This window comes from Cryptomeria japonica, chromosome 6 (genome assembly GCF_030272615.1).
Source record: "Cryptomeria japonica chromosome 6, Sugi_1.0, whole genome shotgun sequence".
Taxonomy (NCBI): Eukaryota; Viridiplantae; Streptophyta; class Pinopsida; order Cupressales; family Cupressaceae; genus Cryptomeria; species Cryptomeria japonica.
Genome location: NC_081410.1, coordinates 408956563 through 408970597, shown reverse-complemented (window position 1 = coordinate 408970597; position 14035 = coordinate 408956563). Strand labels below are relative to the sequence as shown.

Below are 14035 nucleotides of genomic sequence, written 5' to 3'. Positions count from 1 at the left end.
GATTGTCAAAATTAATACTCTTCATGCAAAGTGAATGTGAGTTCAAACATACAAACGCATGTCAAAGTACAATCACAACAAAATGGTTGTCAAAGTTTTAAAATAAATTACACGATATTTGATCATTTCACACATAGTTGTTCAAACACACTTCACACATATACAGACTATGCTAATGTTTATATATACAAAAAGTTCAAACATATACCAAAATACAAAGACACAAAAGTGAACACATGCCTAATTTGAATAGGTTTTGCAAAAAGTCAGTTCAACCACACAAATGGTAAACACTTGAGTTAAAAAGATGTCTAAGTACAAATACAAAAAAAGTGAATGCCAAACTTCAAAAATACAACATTATTAATATAAGGTGAATAGAAAAATTCAAATTTGCACACATGCTAAATTACAAACACAAGAAAGTGGTTGTCGTCAAAATTAAAACACATTTCACATATAGTTTGTTGTATCACATATTAACATTTCATGCAACATTATTTCAGTTCATACATCTTGTTCAAACATACACTTCACATATATCCTGCTTTAAAATTTAAAAAATAAATATAAAATTAAAAATAAAAATAATAAATCAAGGAAGAAACACTGAGCTGAAAAAAATGGTCATGACCAATGACCATTCCCTGCAACCTTGAGGAGGGGGCAAATTCAACCCCTCCCAAAAAAAAATTATTAAACAAAAAATCTATTTACATATCCATTTATGAATAAGTTGAATGATTTCAACAAATGATGCAAAAGTGCAATAGTAAAAATAAAATTTGTTATGCATTGACTTCAATAACAATTGAGAAACTCTAGGCATCACTTTGCACTCTAGACATCATTCTACAGACATGGCAAAGGTATTTATCATTATAGTAATCAAAGAATACCAACTGCTTCTGCCACATCGAATGCCTGAACCAGATCCAAACATTATCTAATGTTGCACGCTTGATTAGTATGTGGCTGCTCTCCTGAAATCACAAAGAAAATTTATTAACACCCAAATAAATAAGTTTTATTTCACACAACTCAGGTTTTGACCTGTCAATACATCAACATTTCATAGCAAGCTTATATTTTAACACTCTATGGAAGGCTAAAGAAAGTTTTCACAACCCCAAAATGACTAAAATCTATTCACAAACTATAACTTGTATAATACATGTTACTTCTTTATAAAGGTGCTACAGAAAATGTGGCATATATTGAGGATTTACATACAAATCACAGAAAATCACGTCACTTAATGTTGGCACAGACTAAAAAGTTCATAACAGAGCCTTTACTCCTCCCATTAATTTTGGAATGTAGCTGGTAGCCATCTTGGTTTGGAGAAAATATCAGGAGCTAAAATACTGATTTAAATAGAAAATAGCCCAATGCCTGTGTCTGTAGTAACTTTAGGTCTAAGATGAGCTTCTGAAGCCAAATGTCTTGTGTAAAGAATAGCTCAATTCATTGTGGTACAAATCTATTTAAGACCTGATTTTTTTTGTGAATGGAATGAAGTTGGGTTGGACTAAAAGCAGAGATTGATGGGAAAGTAAAGACTACAATCGTAAGAGAGAAAGAGACCATTTAATCTGCAGACAATAATCATTTTTGGTAATCATAGTTTTTCATGTCACTGCCAAGTGAAACACCAATTCGTGACTGACAGATCACTTGTGGTATCCACATGGGAATTGCTTTTCCATTTGCCAAATATATTGTTCAACTAGGTCTATAGCCCTATCCACCCTTGGTTTCAAACTAATGACCTCCAAAGTGTAGTACACATGCTTTCACCATCAGCGCCCCCCCCCCTCCCCCTCAAGAAGTACAGAATTTGACACCCTTAAGCATTAAGTTGTTAAAAATAATCTCATGTGTACACAAAATCGCATATATAGCAACAATTCTTAGTGCATTCTAGATATGTTAATTTGAAGACCATAACAAATTGAGATTTGACATTACATGTGTCAACTACATATTGAAAACAACTTGTAAACAATCTTCTTGAATAAGTACAAAACTAATTAGTAAAGAGAGGTAGAATCCTTTGCTTCTGATGTCAGACATACTTGAATGGCCTTTGATTTCAAGCAGTATATCTAAATATTAGCAACTAGGGAATGCAGTATGCTATTTTAAAGTGCACCAATCAGATAAAATCTTACAGTTATTTACTTACTACTTTTATGCTAAGTATTCTGAGATAAGCATGAATGTCTTCCTTTTAAATTTTCTTCCCAGATTTCGTAGTAATTCCAAAGTGGTGGCTTAACATGAGATAAATAAGCAAACTTATTAAGTTCTTCAGCAAATAGAAAAGGGTACATACTGTTTATTTGGGACTTCAGATAAACAGACTTTTATAGCTTTCGCTAGCTGCTTGGCTATTTCCTCATCATCCTCCTTATCGTCAATACTGCAATAGTGAAAACGAAAGGTTAAGACAAGAATTTCAGTTAAAAGATAGATTTAAGATTGAATTCAAATCAAAATACCTTGGAAAAAAAACTATGCAGACCAAAAAGAAGAAAAAATATCACAAAGATTGCTTAGATATTGAGAGATAGTAAGTCAAAAAATGGACATAAAACTAAAACTGTGCTTGAAGTTTTCTAGTAAATATGTACAAAAACAAATTGTAGTATTACAATTCTACTGTAAAGATTGAACACGAGATTTACCATAAAATGGTAAAAAATACCTGTAATACCAAAAAAGGCTATGAGATCATTTATAATGTGTTTTTCACATTCTCTTGTTTTACAAAGAAGTTCATTAACCTCTCTCATATGCACATTAGAACCAAAAGTCATGATCCCTGTAATTGATACTCGATTGCTAAGATATGCCCTCCGTAATGAGAAATCAACCATTAAAACTTCCTTTACAACAAATGGGGCCTCAGATACTTCAACAAGCCTCGTTATGATCCCCATATTATGCTTCACATATGATACTAAAACCAATTTATTTTGGATTTGTCTACTTCTAGTGTAATTTATTATGGAGATACAAAATGGTTTCAAGTTTTTCAATCATATGGATCCTGGATAATGAATGACTTCCAAATGTTATAAGGGGACATGATATCCAAATAGGCAGTGTGACTTTTGTTAGAAACTTAGAAAAATCAACCTCAAGAACAACCGAAACATAAACTTTCCTTTAATATCATTGTTGTGATTTTTCACCCATTCCATATCTTGAAATTATAGTAAGGTCCAAAATATTTGAAAGCAGCATGCATAAGTCTTTTATTCAAATTTTACCTTTCAGACTAGCCATACAATGATTTAATGTAGGTATTATCCTCTTGATACAACATCTGTTATTTTTCTCCCTTTTAAGGATTGCCTCTTACTAGCAAAAACATTCAACTCCCATATTTAAACTCAATGATTTTCTACTTCATCCTTCCTGGTTCCTCAACTTGTTTCACATAATCTCCTATATTGGATGCCTTGCCAAGCAACTGGAGTGCTCCAGTGAGGCCTATGGCAATCAAACATACTAAAGAGATTTTCCTCATTCCATTCAATCCAATTTATGGTTTGGGTCTTAAATAATTGTAAGTCATAAAGTTGAGAATCTCAATGTCATCTATATTTCATGAAAAATAGTCATCTTCTACACTCCAAGTATACATTCTAGAGCTGCCAACAATACGAACATATTCTCCCATTACATCAGATGATTCAAAACTTGAAAAAAGTTGCAGTTGTGGATGATACTTGACTTAGAAGCATTTCTTTGCAACTTAATCATGCCAATCTAGATCGAATTCTACATGATCAACTTAATTATAGATCTCATCAAATATTTTATGATAGGTTTTCAACCTATATAGGTCCTTAAAGTAACCTGAACACAAGTTATTCATGTAAAGAACTTTTCAAGCAAAGAATCAATAGATTTTTGGCATGACAGAGAACTTTTTCAAGGTACATAGCAATAGACCTTCCTGATCCCATGTCTTTATCCCATGTTAAAACAGAGAATCTTATTAAATATTTGATTGGTCATTTGCTACGAGAAGAATAGATCTATGATATTATTCCATTGAAGAGTCCATCATAAGAACTGCACAGCATTTGTTCCCAAAGTTTGTCCCTCGGGTTAAATGTAAAGGACATCTAAAACTTCTTAATAAAATAGCTGTAAAAATCGGAGATTTAATATTTACAAATTGGTCTTCTGCCCACACAGGAAATAGCACTGTAGTAGATTTGATAAAACCAATATATCCTACCTAAGAATGTTTCGCCAAAACATATGCTTCTACAAAACCAATATCCCAATCTCTAACAGTCCTACAAAATCTATATCCTACTGATCACATGGCTTAATTTGCAGAATCAAATAAAGCTTCCGATAATCACTTTTCTAAATCCAATGATTTATTCATTGGCAAATATTAAATTTCTTTGCCTGTTAATGGGCTTGATCGAGTTAATCCGGCTGTCAAAGGGAAGAGAGAGGTTGAGTGGGTCCCCCCCGAATGTGGATGGACAAAGATCAACTTCGACGATGCATCCAGGGGTAACCCGGGACTGTCGAGTGCTGGTTGTGTGGTGAAGAATTCCCTAGGGGTTAGAGTGGGTGTAGGCTGGCATAGGCTGCCAGATGGACCTAACAACGAAGCCAAGGTCATGGCGGTTGTACTTGCTATGCTTCTCGCACCAAGGTTAGGGGTGACCAAGCTCCACTTGGAAGGGGATTCCTAAGTGATAGTCAATGCTATCATCCATGGCATCTCGTTTGGTTGGAAAATTAATCGTGATATTGAAACGATCACATCGAACTTGGCACATTTTGAAGATTTCAAGATATCTCACATTTTCCGAAGTGGCAATACGGAGGCTGATAGATGTGCAAATGAGGCGTTGGACTTGGGGGTTGGTGCTATGAGAATTATAGTGTATGATTAAGACTGGTTTCCTTGGGCTCTTTTTTGGCTGAAGATATCCATTATCCTTGAGGTGACAAGCATTAATTGAAGGTGGTCGTATGAACTTGGCGGCGGTACGGGGTGACAGTCAGTGGATTTTTTTCCTCCTCCGCATAGTTGTTTGCTTTCTTGGGCAAGGTGGCAGAGTTTGATCTTTGGCCAAAAGTGGAGCAAGTTTGAAAGATGGTAGATGCATTTAAGATGTGTAGTTGGTGCATGCTTCAAAATTATCAGAGGAGGATATGCATTTAATGTGGTTGATATCGTGCCTGGGAAGTTTTGTCTGCTCTTGGTTATCGGGCGATGCATTTTGAAAGGCAATTCAGGGAGTGTTTGTTGTGGTTGTCTTAGTGCAGTCATGGAGCCGAACTTCTCCCTCAAGGCGTCGTGTCCTATGGTGGCATTTTGGGCGCCATTTCTAAAGAGAGACTCTCTAACGAATTTAGGTGTGAAGACCAAGACTTCTTCAACAGAGTCAAAATTGTTCTTGGAGATGAGTACATGCGGAGAGAGTTCAAATATCGCACAAACGTGGATATCGTGTCTATGTTTGTTGCATGGGTTTTTGAGTTGGTTGGGGTTGATAGAGTTAGTTGGGTGGTTTCTAATAGTGTAAAGGAGGACTAGAGGGGAGGATTGGAGAGTTACATACGGATGGCGCGGGATGGTGAAGGCTTTGTGTGCCCAAATGGAGTGTGGCTGCATTCCAGTGAGTTTCTTCCCCCCTTGCGCCCTTTTCTTCTGTGGAGCGTGAATTGCAGCAAGGAAGTTTGTGCAGAGCTTTGGCCCAAATTGGAATGCATGGTGTGCAAGAGTACATCCGGGCGTGGGAAAGATTGGAGATGCGCAAGGAATTGGAGAAATGGAATCCCTCCACTGCAAGGAGAGTGGGTGAGGATTCTAGCTCGAGCTCTTCACCGAAAAAGAAGCATGGAAGGCCCCAGAGTTCCAAGAAAAACCAGGGCGGCAGGTCACTGTGGATTGGCTTCCCCCTGAAGCTCATGATGATCATGTTGATGAAGAGGACCAGCGTGTGCCCATTCTGGATGGATGCGAGAAAGGCAAGGAGATCGTGGTGGTTAGTGCACCACAATAGTTTACTTAAATGCTGTTTTTTATTTCTTCGTCAAACTCTGTATGTAGTATCAGACTTATTTTGATCTAAGTTGTATGGTGGTTGGAGGGATGGTGGGTTTCTTTTGATATGAACTATTAACGAATGTTGAAGACTAATTTTTTAAAATATCAATATAAAGTATCATTTATCGATCGAAAAAAATATATTAAATTTCTTTTGCTAGTTTACAAAAAAATTGACATGGAAAATAGTACTCTAGTGAAATGTTTTTTTAACTTTTAGCAAGCAATGTTGAGCATTCCTAACTCCATTAAGTTGTGATTGTTCAAAAAGTAAGATGGCGCACTTAAGTAATGTTGTCACAGTTTCCAAACTCGGCAGGAATTCCTAAAAAATAATCTTGGTAATTTTCATTGCTCTGTAATAGCAGACAATAATGAAAACTAAACTAAGGTGTAGGGAAACTGAATAATCCCTGTGAGATAGATAGTTAAACTGTATACTTACAAACTTATACTCAGTTAAACTGTGGACACTTACAAATTAATACTCAGCTAAACTGTGGACTTGAGTTCTCCAATCAATCAAAATTGACATTCTAATTCAGGTTTGAAAAGACTATACATATTATATGCAGAGATGGAAAGCTAAGTTGTATGTGGTAATCAGAGGTTTGAAATCCAAAATCCATATTAAAATTGTTCAATAGATTTAAAGTGAATTTACATTTGGTGAAGCAAAATTCATATGGACTTTTGGGTTCAAGAATGATACAGATTTCAAACTTCATGAAATTGTAGAGGTGAGATTGTGAGTGAATTACAATTAAATGTAGTTTCAAGTCTGTATTATTAATTATAAGACTACAGATTGATCTATATGCTCTGTTAGACTCTATAAAGTGACTGAGAACTAAAAATTTAAATATTGTGAGCTAGATTGAACACTCTGGATTATACATATTTATGGGTAAAAGAATTAGACTAATTAGGGTAAAAAAAAAATAGATTTTTTATTTTTGAAATTCGATTAAATAAACAAAAGGCTGGCAAAATATAAATTTATAATCAAATGCAAATTCAAATGTGATACACAAATTCAATTTTTCGAACCTGTTGTATTTCCTGGTGCCTGTGATGTGTAGTTCTGCTTCATTTCTCCTCCTCCTCCTCCTTGTCATCACTGCTGCCTGAAAAATCACCACCCACGAAAAAAGAAAAATACAAAATACCAAAAAAACTTTTTTGAAGACAATCTACACATAAAAATACAAAAGAAAAACACATACCAGACATATTAGAGTATAACTCATAGACAAAATAAAAACAGAGGCGGCATGGCCATGCCAAACAAAAATAGAATGAAAGCAAAGAAAAAAAACAAAAAACATAGAATGATGGACAAAGAAACCAACAAAATAGAATCTAATGTAAACAGAACTTTCTAAACATTCATTAAGTCACTGTAGTGAATCTGACTTCAACAATCAAACTGTTAACATCAATGTGAAAGAAACAAAAAATTTGTATATTAACATTACTATTAAATATATATATATTCAAGTTCACAACAAATTTTAATTTATTTTAAAATTCACTCCACTTTTAGCATAAGTAGCCATTTGCTAAATGTCTGCTTTATATTATCCACGTCATTGCTGTCTTCCTGTAGCTACACCATCTCCAGCAATGCGTGCAACATGCTTCCATTTTCAGAGATTTAAGCTTCAGTAATATGGTTTCTGCCCTCCCTTATATTGGCTGAGCATTCTTCTACCTCTGCAAATTTTGCTGGTCCACGGCTACCATAATAAGCTAACATACGTACTGGTTCTCCTTTCTGAAATCAGTCCTGTTAGACAATAAAAAATTTAAATACATTTTAGCCACAAAGCAGATTGATTGAGATTTCTCAATGAAAACTGGTATTGATATACAAATAATAATCAAAATTTCAAATGTACATTGCCCCTCCTTTGAGCTTAAGATACATTTCCCATGAGGTCTTAAGGGAGTGACAAAATCTTTGTTATTATGAACACTCAAACCATGTGATAAATAATGTATGAAAAACCATGCTAAAGGGCAGAAACCTATCCAAAGTTTGGTCAAGAGTCCTGTAATCAAAGATCTTGTGTCATCATTATGAAGAAAACCCCATAATATGCATTGTTCTAGTTGGTAGATCTCTAATATAAAGATGAGTAAGAGAAGGACATGTGGCTTGGTCATTAGGAAGATAGGTGCTAAGATTGGTTGCTTGACGATCTAATATGTTTGAAGACAGGGTTCTAACAATATTAGTTCTGAAGAAAGGTTCAAAAAAGTTGCCTATGACAAAGCTTACAAGAAGCAAGGTAGCAGAGCTGTGATGTCCCCTTCTAGTTGACATCTGTCAGCTGAGTAGATTAGCCTATCACTGACCCTCGTAGGCTAATGAGGTTGGGTAGAGGGTCCTCCAGAGTTGGATTCACCATCTTCAGAGCGAGCACTCCAGGTCTGGTTTTCGTTTGAGGTCTCCAGGACTCTGTTTGAGATACTTTCTATTTTTAGCAGTCCTGCTATTTATAGCCAGTAGGTTGGGCAAGGACAGATTATGGTTTGGCAATCTCCAGTTCAGACGGCAGGTATTTCTGATGGATACTTAGAGAGATATTAATATTTAATTATTTTAATTAAATATTAAATGGCGAATTTTAATGTTTTAATGTTTTAAAAGTCACTTTAAGTTATAACTTAAGTGAGGGTCTATTTCTCATCAGATGGGGCCAGTTTTATATTAAATGGAAAATGATTTATTTTTTGACACTTCAATAGTCAAAAATAAATAATAAAAGTTCAAACATTATTAAAGGCCAAATCGCACCTTTCTTGGGAATCGCGCCAACCCTAAATGGAGATGATTAAAGAAGATTTTAGGTCTTCTTTCATTATGCTAAGTTTTGGATAATTTGCTTTGGAGCTCTGAGAGGAGTTTTGGCCTAGGGTTTCAGCAGAAGATTCTTTTGCAGGGATCAAAGGTATTGGTACAGGAAAACGTGGGATTCTTGTGCAACAGCATCAGAGGTTGTGAAATATCAACTGATCTTGCTCTTCCAGTTGGTTTCATTCAGGAGCCAAGTTTGTGCTTATTAAATCAGAGAGGCACCGCCTTTTCTCCAGTATTAGGCTGCAGCAGCAAGAGGGAAACAGAGGCATCCATGAGAGATTCTTTATCAGTGGCTGTACGGCTGCCTGGAAAGTAGCGCCAAACACCAGAAGGGCTACGATTTTCATATTGGAGGAACCCAAAAAATATAAAAGAATAGCAGAAGGGACGCCTTGCCTATGTCTCTCCATCGGGCTAACATGCAAGTGATTCGGGTCAATTGGGAATAAATTATGGCTTGCTGTCATAAAAACTGTGTATGACCAGCAATAAGGAAATAAGGGTTTTAACCGAATGTCCTGGTATTTATCAGTTCTTCTCTAGCTTTGTTTGTTTATGTATTGAGCATTAATAAATGATGAACAGATGTAATAAGGGTTTGATCAGTATTGTTGAGTTATAAATTGATTTCCAGCAAATACCCATAGTTGCTTTTTGTGCTTAAGTTAGTCAAAATTATATTTGCTGTTACAAATTTGCAAAGAACACACTTAAAACGCAACAGGTTCAGTTAAACGTCAGTTGTCTCAGTTGAGGGCCTTTTAAGGTTCTTACAAGAGCATACTTCAAGAGGACATTTGAAAGGTCATTCATGGGCCCCTCAATGAGTAAACCCATAACATGGTAATCTACAGAATGTCAAGTTCCCATATGCTCCTTGAATGGTAAGTTTGGGGTCGTCATTGTTCTCTATGGTATAGTGGTGTTGAGAAAAGGAGAGCCTTTTGTAAACTTCAAAACTTGGCCAAACCCTAGCTAAGAAAAAACTCCATAAAAAAGGGCATGAATGATAGAAATAGAGTTTGAGTGAAGTCCTTAATATTGTTAAACCTCATATCAGGACTATTAAAAATTTAAAACCCTTGTTTTTTTGCCTCTATCAACTATAAAAATCTTCTGTGAGTATTTATGTTGAGTTTTGCTTTATTATCAATAAAAGAGACTATGCAAGGGTGAAAAGGAAGAGGTTGACTTTACTCCATGAATAGTAGAATGGTAGGTCATGAATTTCATAAGTACAATAATAATGCTTTGATAAATTTTAGAGGGGCAGTATCAAGCTGTGAACACAGCATCATGGGGTGAGCTAAGAATAAGTAATGAACATCTTCAATAAACAAGAGCACAATGATGATAGTCCTAGTGATGACAATCCTCATGTCAAATAATAATGGGCAAACTTTCTAGACGGATGATTTCATTGATTTGGCATTTCATTTTTACAGTACAGTTCATTCCTTGAAATATCCATAAAAGAAAAGGGTGATAGTCTTTGCAAGAATTTTTAACCTTGAAAATCCTAAAGTAAGAAGTCTGTCATGCTCAGTTCACTAAACTTGCATGCCTTGACTGAAATTGTATATCCATCATGATACATTGAAATCAGAGAGCATGATCAAGACAATGATAGAGTTGAAAAGGTGAAGTAGGACAAAGAATCAGTGACAGTGTACTGGGACTTGTGGAGTGCATCATGAAAGATGTATGACAGAGGCCAAAGCTTTCAATAATCAATAAGAGCACAGAATACAAAGAGAAAAGATAGCAAGTACCACTATCAAACTTCTCTTTAGAATTCCTATGTCTGAGTGAACACCAAAATGATGATTATCGATACGGTATGCATGGTTGGAAGACATTGTTAAATGAATCATGATAGTGAACAAACCAGCTATGAAGGTATGAGAAATATGGGTCAGGACACTATAGGTAGAGGTGGTTTAGTGCATATGACAGGGGCATTGACAGATTATATGACAATGTGATAAATTAAACCAAGTGAAATAATGGCCATGCGGATGACAGTAATAAATACCAGTGCATAATAGTCCAAGGATCATAAAACAAGCACAAGGGTTAGTGGAAAGAAAGTTAGAAATCAAAAGCAATCAGAATCCTAGATGGTAGTACACGTTCGTGATAGTGAACTAATTTGCAAATTAGAGATTCTAGGACAAGTGCATAGTATTTTGACAAAATCTGGGTCAAGAAGTCTGGGTTAAGTGGCAGTCTAGAGACCTAATCATCATAAAGAAAAATACAATTCACGCATAACAGTAGCAAGAAAAAGTCTGTGAGTTCTTTCTTCAAGTTCTATGGACTGTTGGAAAAAGTGGATAGTTTTTATGAAACAGAAATAGTATGATAATTGTATAAGGCCCAAATACTGATCTAAGAGAAAAACATTTAGGAGATAAATGACAAAAATGCATGGTAGAGGCATGAAAGTCGGATGGTGAATATAAAAAGACCATGCACCATGCAATAGTGAGGTGCTATAATAGTGAGTAAAGTTCTCGTGAATGATTGTTGTTGTTTGAAGGATACAGATGACAGACCTAATAGCAGACTGAACTTGACAGAGACCTCGTAGGGAATCAGATGAACAATATATGCATAAAACATGGGAGAAAGATGCTTTAGTGAATCAAACAAGTGGCAGCTACTAGTATTAGAGAATCTCCTACACTCTCTTAAGGGATTTAATCATCTTCAAGTCGCTTGTCACATGACCTGAAATTAGGGAGGGGGTAGTCATGGTAGTCTGGAGGAGTTTTAGATAGCTGCAAGCATATAGGGATCAATTGGTAAGTTAGGAGGTAGCTGAGAAGATATAGAGGACGATTTGAGCAAATCATTCGTTTTCGCAAGTATCTAGGAACATCTTCAGCTGGATAAAGTCAGAGCAATCAAGTAATTCATTGCAGACAGGGGATGACTCAGCTGGGTGCGCAAGGAAAGGAGATGACTCAACAAGCAAACAAGGCAAGGATAAGATATCCCAGATTGCAGACCAAACTTCTACAATTGCTGCCAAAAATTAATTTAATATTTTAAAACTAATGAAATGGTAACAGAGATCCTAGATTGCAGACCATCACTGCAGAGTACAGAGATGAGCTAGAATGTCTCAAATGCTATTGCTCAACAGAATCCTTTTGTTCTCTGTTGGCCAAGTTAACATTCATGTCATAAAAATAGAAAAGGATTGCATTCTACATGTCATAAAACATAATTCTATGTTTTTTGAAATTAAAAATTACCTTATCAAAAACATATATCCATTAACCAGATGAAACAGAAAAGAGGAAAAACCAGCAGATCAATTAAGTAATTAAACTCAAGAATTCCTTTGTAGGCGTTGAGTATGTGGGACTTACAACATTCCTCTGCACATGATTGGTGATGTGGATGACCTCTGAGGCGTTGGAGGCATCACTCCCTCGGACAACATTCACCAAATGGCAAATTCACCCCTTGCAGGAAAGGGCATCGAGCCCTATACCAAGATTCTATAAATTCAAATCCCTAAAATCTTTCATCTCTATGCTCACTATGGCCTTGAGCAGCAATAACCAGAAGAGTCCGCACAACAAAATACGAAACATTCCTCCCCAGATGATTCTTAACATTGCGAATGAGCTATTCTTCCAAATCAACGGCCATATATATAATAGGTTAAAGAATAGAGGAGTGTTTTTGTTAACGGTAGCATGCTTTTTTCAGCTGCAATATCTATCTATGGAGCGTGTTTATTAACGGTAGCATGCTTTTTTAAAATTGGGTGGATTCGAACCAGTAGCATGCCTTTATCAGCTGCAAAATCTATCTATGGAGCGTGCTTTTCAACGGGTGGATTCGAACCAGGGATCTGCGGAAGCATTCCAATCGTGAACCCAAATGAAGGCATCTCGGCGAGAACTAGTATTATAGTTATTGAATGTTTTTGGGTTTAATTATGTAATATTTTTTTATTTACCAATGTTTTCAATCATTCTTCAAATTTGGAATTATAATTTTTTTTTTCAAATTTGTAAGATTATAATGGTTTAAAAAAAATCAAGGTATCTAATTGTTTAATAAAATATAAAGGAGGGTTTTGATTATGTTCTAAAGAAGATGTGAATCAATTTATAGAATCTTAAATACAATATGATAAGATTAGAAATTTGTTTTTAGGTTTTGTTTGTGTCCAACTTCTAAAGCCCATTTTATAAAATATTATTTGAGATATCTTGTCACACACACACAAACAAAGAAAAGTCTAGAGAAAGAAAGGTTCATGCAATTTTCAAACACGTGATATAAACATAAACAATAGTTCTTTAAAATAGTAACATATGTCAATATAGCATTCAACTAATTCGATGTGTGACACAACCCATATACCTCCAACTCATGCAATGCACATATAGCTCCAACTCATGCCCACCTGGAAAGACACACACTTACATGCAAGCACCAAAAAAGAACATTATTGAACTTGTTTAATATTTTTCTTATTGTGTTTCCAATTAGACAAGCATCTATTTTTCACATAATTGAAACCCAAAAAAATACACACTAGCCAACCACAACCCATATAATTTTCCAATTTCAGAGAACTTAAAACTAGGGAAAACTCAAGACTTATTATAGCTCCCTATTTTCTCTCCTACATACTCATGTCCATATGGTGTTTACCTGATTTTATGTTACACAAACCCTCATGAAAAAATCCAAAACTTAGGATAGCTCCCTATGTTCCCTCCTACATACTTATGTCCATTGGTGTTTACCTGATTTTATGTTACACAAACCCTTATGAAAAATCCAATACCTCCAAGTTGTTGCTAGCTAAAAATGCACATACATGCATGCAAGGACTAATAAAGAGCATTATCAAAAGATATTTTATTCATTTAGAGCTTTAGTGGAGTAATAAGGATGCTACTCTAGCTTAATTTGATTTCTATTTGTGAGTGATAGAGGTTATTCATATTTGGGAAAGCTTATGGTGAGTAAACAAGATGGTGAAATAATAGCTAGGTATTCTATTGACAGCGAGTGCAGTAATATGCTTTATTTTTTAA

The 14035-nt window shown here is 35.3% G+C and overlaps 1 long non-coding RNA gene across 1 annotated transcript; it reads right to left on the bottom strand.

The window, feature by feature from the left end:
- Window positions 1-591: 591 nt before the first annotated feature.
- LOC131065860 (uncharacterized) lies at window positions 592-12893 on the bottom strand. Its single transcript, XR_009111483.2, has 4 exons — window positions 12344-12893; window positions 7148-7886; window positions 2339-2425; window positions 592-983 (listed from the first exon to the last, which is right to left on the bottom strand). It is a non-coding gene; the product is annotated as an uncharacterized LOC131065860 (long non-coding RNA).
- Between the last annotated feature and the right edge of the window lie 1142 nt (window positions 12894-14035).